The sequence below is a fragment of the Arachis ipaensis genome, chromosome B7 (assembly GCF_059453495.1).
Source record: "Arachis ipaensis isolate K30076 ecotype BB chromosome B7, ASM5945349v1, whole genome shotgun sequence".
Lineage (NCBI taxonomy): Eukaryota > Viridiplantae > Streptophyta > Magnoliopsida > Fabales > Fabaceae > Arachis > Arachis ipaensis.
This window is the reverse complement of record NC_142442.1, coordinates 25,852,905-25,860,096: the sequence shown is the minus strand read 5'-3', so window position 1 is coordinate 25,860,096 and position 7,192 is coordinate 25,852,905. Positions and strand designations below refer to the sequence as shown.

The 7,192-nt window shown below is 35.9% G+C and overlaps 1 pseudogene; it reads left to right on the top strand.

The window, feature by feature from the left end:
- Window positions 1-2,152: 2,152 nt before the first annotated feature.
- Window positions 2,153-3,396, top strand: LOC148550623 (uncharacterized; annotated as a pseudogene).
- Window positions 3,397-7,192: the final 3,796 nt, after the last annotated feature.

Genomic DNA, 7,192 nt, shown 5'->3' with positions numbered 1-7,192 from the left:
GCTGTGTGTGATTGTTTTGTATTATAGTTCTTTATTCGGTTATTGTTTTGTTTTAGAAGTTTTTATTTTGCCCTGGTGATTGCATTTATGCGTTTCTATTGTTGTTGATCAATGTGAGAATTTTATGAAGTCTGTTATGTTTGTCTGACATATTGTTTGGAGAATGAGTTATTTTAGTGTCAAGATACACCATGGGAGAAAGTTTGGGTTTGATGGTGAACCTTTACACTATATGGGGGGTGAGACTTCGATAATAGACTACTGTGATGAAGATACGTAGAGTAGGTTCGAGGCAATCGAGATAGTGGTCGAACAGGGATATGTGGTAGAGAACATCGCTGCAATGTGGTATAAGTCTCCAAAAGATGAAACAGAGGTAGGACTGAGGATGCTTCACACAGACAAGGATGCAATGGATATGACCAGAATTGGAATGAGGGACAACATGGTGGAGTTTTTTATTGTTCACAAAAAGAGTGCTACTGCTAGGAAAGGTTGTACAATTGAGAAAGTTCAAGAGATAGATGGTGATGAGCCTACTGCACCCACTGCAGGGACTGTTAGGCCTGGTCTAATTGTGCTGCATAAAGCCCAATCATCTGCTTAGGCAAAGGTGGGTAAGAAGCCCAAGGTGGTGACAGAAGCCCAATCTGATATGTCGGAGGATGATTTCATGTCTGCAGAGAGGTCAGACTTTTCAGGTGATGATGACTACCAGCCAGAGAATGATGATGCCACTGTTGACGGAGACAACGATGAACAGTGGAGTGAAAACAGTGCTAGAGATAGTGCAATAGAAGTAGCTTTTGATGACAGCGATGTTGATTAAAATGGTGATGGAGATTTGTATGATGTTGATATCACAACCTTGAAGGATTCCCAAAAGATTAAACAGAGTGTTCCAACTGAGAGAGTGCAAGAAGAATTTAGTGCCAATGTTAACAAGGGAAATGAGAAAGTGGTGGCTATTGGACTAAGAGATGAAGATGATGGGTATGAGAGTGAGGAGTTATGGGATGTCCCTGTAAGTGATGATGAAAGGGATTCCTCGTTGAGGAAGTACCCATTGCACAAGAGTTTGAAGAATATAAAGGAGTATAAATGGGAAGTTGGGACAATGTATGTAGATAGGAATGCTTTTAAGAAATGTGTAACTAGCTATGTTGTACATAATGACAGAGGAATATGGTTCACAACATGTGATAGCCATAGGTGTAAAGCTGTTTGCCAAGAAGGTTGCAACTGGTTTGCTTTCTGCCATAAGATGAAGAGAGAGGATACATGACAATTGACCAACTGTTATAAAAAGCACACATGCAGTAAGGCAACCAAGATTGGTATCATGAGTTCTCAGTGGCTGAATAAGGCTTTTATGAAGAAGATTTGTGAGAACCCAAAAATCAAGTTGAGAACCTTGATAAGGAAGGCTCATAGCAAGCGGAATGTTGACCTCACAAAGACCAAGGCTGCCAGAGTGAAGCAGCAAGCATTGAATGAGACTAATGGTACTTATGGAGAGCAATATAGGAGGATACATAACTATGCTGCTGAATTACTGAGGTCAAATCCGGATACCACGTTCGAATACAAGTGCAGAGACCTCCTAAGTTTCAACTAGAGACACCAATCCCTAGTAAGGACTTGAGACCACGATTTGAGAGGATCTATATCTGCTTGGATACTTGCAAAAGGAGCTTCATGGTGTGCAGACCAATGATCGGCCTTGAGGATGCTTCATCAAGACTCCATATGGGGGTCAACTTATAACAGCCATTGGATGGGACCCCAACGATCAGATTTTGACAATTGTCTATGCTATTGTTGAAGCAGAGACAAAAGACTCGTGGACCTAGTTTTTGTTAAATCTGTGTGACGATTTGGGTATTGACAAGATCAGAAGGTGTATATTCATGAGCGACTAACAAAAGGTAACCCTCAAATTAAGCTATTTAAATCATATAATTGTGTAATTGATTCTGTGTTTAAATCATGTTGTGCTATTATTGACTTATGTTGCTTTTAAATTCTGTTTCCAAGGGATTGATTCCTACCTTTGATGAGTTGCTACCTGGCATAGATCACAGGTTCTGTGTCAGGCACTTATATAGAAATTTCAGAAAAAAGGTTCTCAGGTGTTCAGCTGAAAATAATGATGTGGAAGGCTGCAAAGGCAATATATGTCTAGGAGTAGGAGAGAAGGATGAAGGAGATTCAGATAGTTGATCAAGGAGCTTATAATCATCTCATGGAGATCCCTGCTAAGTACTGGAGCAAGTCCAGATTTAATTATTTACCTAGATGTGATGCACTTGTAAACAACATGTGTGAGTGTTTTAACTCTCTTATCGTAGATGTTAGAGAGAAATCCATAGTGTCTATGTTAGAAGATATTAGGGTTTATCTAATGAATAGGTGGGCTGACAATAGACAAAGTAAAATTACATATGCTGGAGAAATTTTGCCAAAAATAAACAAGAAAATTGAAAGAGAGTTTGATAAGGATAGGGAGTGATTGGCCATATATGCAGGTAGGGACAAGTATGAAATATCCAGCAGCTAGGGTAATAGAGACAAATTTGTTGTGGACTTAAAGAACCATGAGTGCTCCTGTAAAAAGTTTCAACTAACAGGTTACCCTTGTGAGCATGCCATGAGTTGCATTAGAAAAATGTGTTTAAATATTAAGAACTATGTGAACAAGTACTAGAAAAAAAGAGACCTATGTGGACTGCTTTCAACATGTGATCTATCCTGTGAATGGACCAAATCTCTGGGACAAGACTCAGAATGATGATGTGCTGCCACCAGTGTTTAGAAAATCAATAGGACGCCCAAAATTAAGCAGGAACAAGACTGGTGATGAGTCATGCAAAAATGGACCACTGTCTAAATTATCCAGGACTGGACAACAACAAAAATGTTCCTATTATTATGCACTTGGTCACAACAAAAAACCTGCCCTAGAAAACGAAAGGTGGAGGCCTCGGCAAAAAAGGTAAATTTGTTGTTGTCAATTTAGACTACCCTTGTATGGATTGAATATAATTCCATATATGAGATTGTTTATTACCAATTTGTTGAATCCAATTTATTGATGTCATTGTTTGTTGTTACTGGTTGTAGCATAATGCAGCTCCACAGGCCAAGAAGAATGCTGGCACAACTAGGACTCCAAACCCCAGCAAGAATGCAGTAAAGACAACAACAAAAGCAGCAACAAAATTTCAACCAAAGAGAAAGAATACACAAGTTGGAGGGACTCAACAGTCACAATCCTCCTCCACGAGAGCTAAATGCAGCAGCAGTACCAGTCAACCCCAGCCATACACAGCAACAGTTACTAGCCCATCAAGAAAGACCCTGAAGTACATGGCAAAAACACTACCTAGGGCCTGAAAAGCATTGGGATGAATTTATAGTGGATTTTAGTGTTTACCTTCTATTTTGTAATGAAAGTGGCAATGACCAAAGGCTGATGTCCCTGTAATGCTTTAGACAACATACTTTAAGACTTCTAGTTTCATGTTGATATCTTTTGTGTTGTTATCTTTTGATGGTTATCTTTAAGACTTGTTTGGATATTGTAATAGTTAAGAGAAGCTACTTTAAGACTTCTCCATTATCAATGGTTAAAATAAATTTTCAAGAGTATAATTATGTGAATTGGCAACTTAAGCCTTCTATTTATTGGTTGATCAAACTGAATTAAACTGTTACAATGCCAAATAATGTATATGAAAATACAGAAACTCATAGTTTTTCATTTCACTCAAAACTTGATAATATTTATAGCACATACCTTGACACATACAACTTCCAATTTGTTATCCCCTAACACATCACTGTTATCACCCTAATTGTATGTCAATTTTTTCATTCCACTAAACATTTGACATTCACTCCAAATTAGGGACAAGAGCAAAATAAATAAAAATAATTGTTAACCCCCTAAACCTCAATTAAATCGATCATATAACAGCAGCCCAGCCGTTATCCATCCAAGAATTCTAACAGCAAGTGCCAATGCAAATTTTCTTTCGGCTTTCTGCAGGTTTTCCTTTAATACACTTGCTTTATTCTTCAGTCTTTGAATTTGAGGGTCTTTTCCTTTAAGCTCTGCCGAAGCAAAATAATGACATTCTTCTCCGATCTGTTCTCAAACAAACCAAAAGGAAGACACCAAACAGTTCAAATCCTCCAAATACTAATACCCAATGCTATTTGGAAATAAGAGACAGCAAAGAGGAGACTCACCTGATAGTTGACGCATCCCCATAATCTTCTTCCTGGGTTCTCCTCTAAACATGATGTCCGCAACACTGGTCCTTCCCCACAAAAGCATGTCCTCCTTCTCCCACGACTCATGCTGCTGCTACGCGAACCTTGAGAGAATGCCTGAGGAGGCATTCTCAAAATACAAAGAATATCAATTTTTGGGGATTAGGGTTTACTTATTGGACCATATTTTCTTTTTCTTTTTTTTTATTGTGCTTCCAACGGTTAACTCCAGCCACTGTACCCAGTTTGCCACATCGGACACGACGTTAAATATTTCATTCCCACTTAACGGCAGGACTTGATTGATGCAAATTAAAACTATTTTGGACATAAATAGAACACTTTAAACGTTGGGGACCAAAATAGAATTCACCCCAAACGTAGGGGACCAATTTAGTACTTTACCCTAACAAAAATTCTTCATATATCTATGATTACATAGAATGACTAATTCTTTTGTATATTAAATAAGAAGATTAGTAAAATGATAAAATAGTGAGAAATATATCACTATTAAATTTATATATCAAGATTTTTTAAATTTATAATTTTTAGAGATAAATACTCTTTTGGTACTTAAAATTTAGAGTCGGAATTAAAATTATTCATAATCTTTTTTTTTAAATTGTTCTCAGTATTAAAATTATTTTTTAAATGATTCTTTTGTGTTCAAATTAGTTTTTCAGACGGGATTGCCTCTGTGATTATCTTTTTTCTAACTTTAACTACGATCCCACTTATACTGCATGTCTGCATCCACCACCTCTATTCTTACTATTGCACCCGCCATTTCGCACCATTTTAATTACATAGCATCTACCACCACTGCCTTTTTTATGATTACCACTATTAACACCACCACAGATTTTTTTTAAATTTAACAACATTAAATTCTTTAAATCTTGAATCATTCAGTTTTTTTAAAAATTATAATAGCTACAAATCCAACAACATCAAATTTTTTAAATCCAAAATCCATCAGAACAACAACAAAGCATTTAGATTTAAAAAAAGAAAAAGGGAATAATTTCATCAAAAAGAAGGAAATAATTTAACACTCGACCAACAAAATATATCTAACATAAAAATTTTGGTACGCAATACATAAATTCTTGAGGAACTACAATTAACTCACTTAACTAACAAAATATTTTTGCAACAAAATTTTATGTGCTATGTGCAAAAATTTTTGGGTTGATTTGTTTTTATATGGAAAGAAATGTGGAATTTGATGTTATAATGGATAAGTATAAAGTAAGTACATTAATATGATGTCAGTGCAAAACTCAGGTAGCGATTTGCTTTCTTTAATTTTTTTAATTTAAAATTTAAATCCTGCAAAACGCAGAATACGTTTAGTGTTTCAATAGTTTTATAAACATGCAACTTGCAAAACGCAAGTTGCGTTTTACCCATGTATGTTTTTTTTGAAACTACAAAATGCAGGTTGCATTTTATATTTTTTTTAGGTTTAATTACTCTATTGGTCCTTATAATTTCGCGAAATTTTCAATTAGGTTCCTATACTTTTTTTCCTTTTAATTGAGTCCTTGCACCAATTTTTTTTAAATTGGGTCCCTACACTTTTTTTTCCTTTTATTTAGGTCCCTATACCAATTCTTTTTTTTTTAGTTAGGTCCCTATAAAATTAAGCCAATTACTACTAAGAGGGACTTAATTGAAAAAAAAATTAGTGCAAGGACCCAATTAAAAGGAAAAAAAGTATAGGGACTTAATTGAAAATTTCACGAAACTATAGGGACTACCAGAGTAATTAAACCTTTTCTTTAAATTTTTTTTGAAAGATGCAAAACACAGCTTGCTTTTGATTTTAAAAATATTTTAATCGAGAATCTTGCCTATTAATACTATTGTCAATTCTTCTGTCTTTCATACCTCAACCGCATTCCTCTGTCTTTTATACTTGTGAGTTTTTTTGACAATTAGTAGTTTCAAAAAAGGTGGGTAAGGTAAAATTGAGGTTATGGAAGATATTGTAAATTTGTGGGTATATTTTAAAGGTGAAATTATACCAAACACACACGAAAGAGTAACTTTTGTTTGTGAATTTCTGTTTTTCTTTGTTATTCCATGCACCATGAGTTTTGTAGAGTTGCAAAATGGTCTTTGTAAGAACATATAAAACCATATTTTAAAGAGAGTGAGCAACATTTTATACAAGAATTCTGTACACGTATATGGTGGGTTGATACAATTTCAAATAATGTCCATTACTGACGACGCATGTATATAATAGATGTTCTATATTTATCAACAAATTAGATTTCATGTGCTGATGATAGAGTTGTACGTTGAGTTTGAACAGCATATGGGGCTGAACATTGTAGGCGAGGAGGTGAATTTGGATGAGCTCAAGGATATATATTGGAAAGAAGATAACAACGACAGTGAAGAGGAGTTCGAAGCAAACTACAAAGTTGATGATGAAAACGACGATGGAGACGAGGCAGGCAATCCGGCGGCGCAAAATGAAGCAGATGCACTTGTCAACCAGCACCCTTTGGTGTTCCGTCTTTTATGCGAACTCTGGATCTCATAGTGTTGGGCCACCGTGGGGAGCTCTGACACACCACTATTTTATGATATATTTTGGACTGAATTGAGTGGGTTTTGTTAACTACTCTCACACTTATTCATGTAAATGGCATATTTTTAAGCTTCCTTCTCAATTTTGTGCTATGATTGAAAACATGCTTCCCAAGCCTTTAAATCGGTAATTTTAATCCTCTGTTATTATCATACGATTCTGTGATATGTGCGTTAAGTGATTACATGAATTATAGAGCAGGAATGGCATAGAGGATGAAGAGGAAGCATGCTAAAGTGGAAGGAACACAAGAATTTGAAGTTTTGAGAAGCTGGAGGCGACGCGCGCACATGGCTGACGCGTACG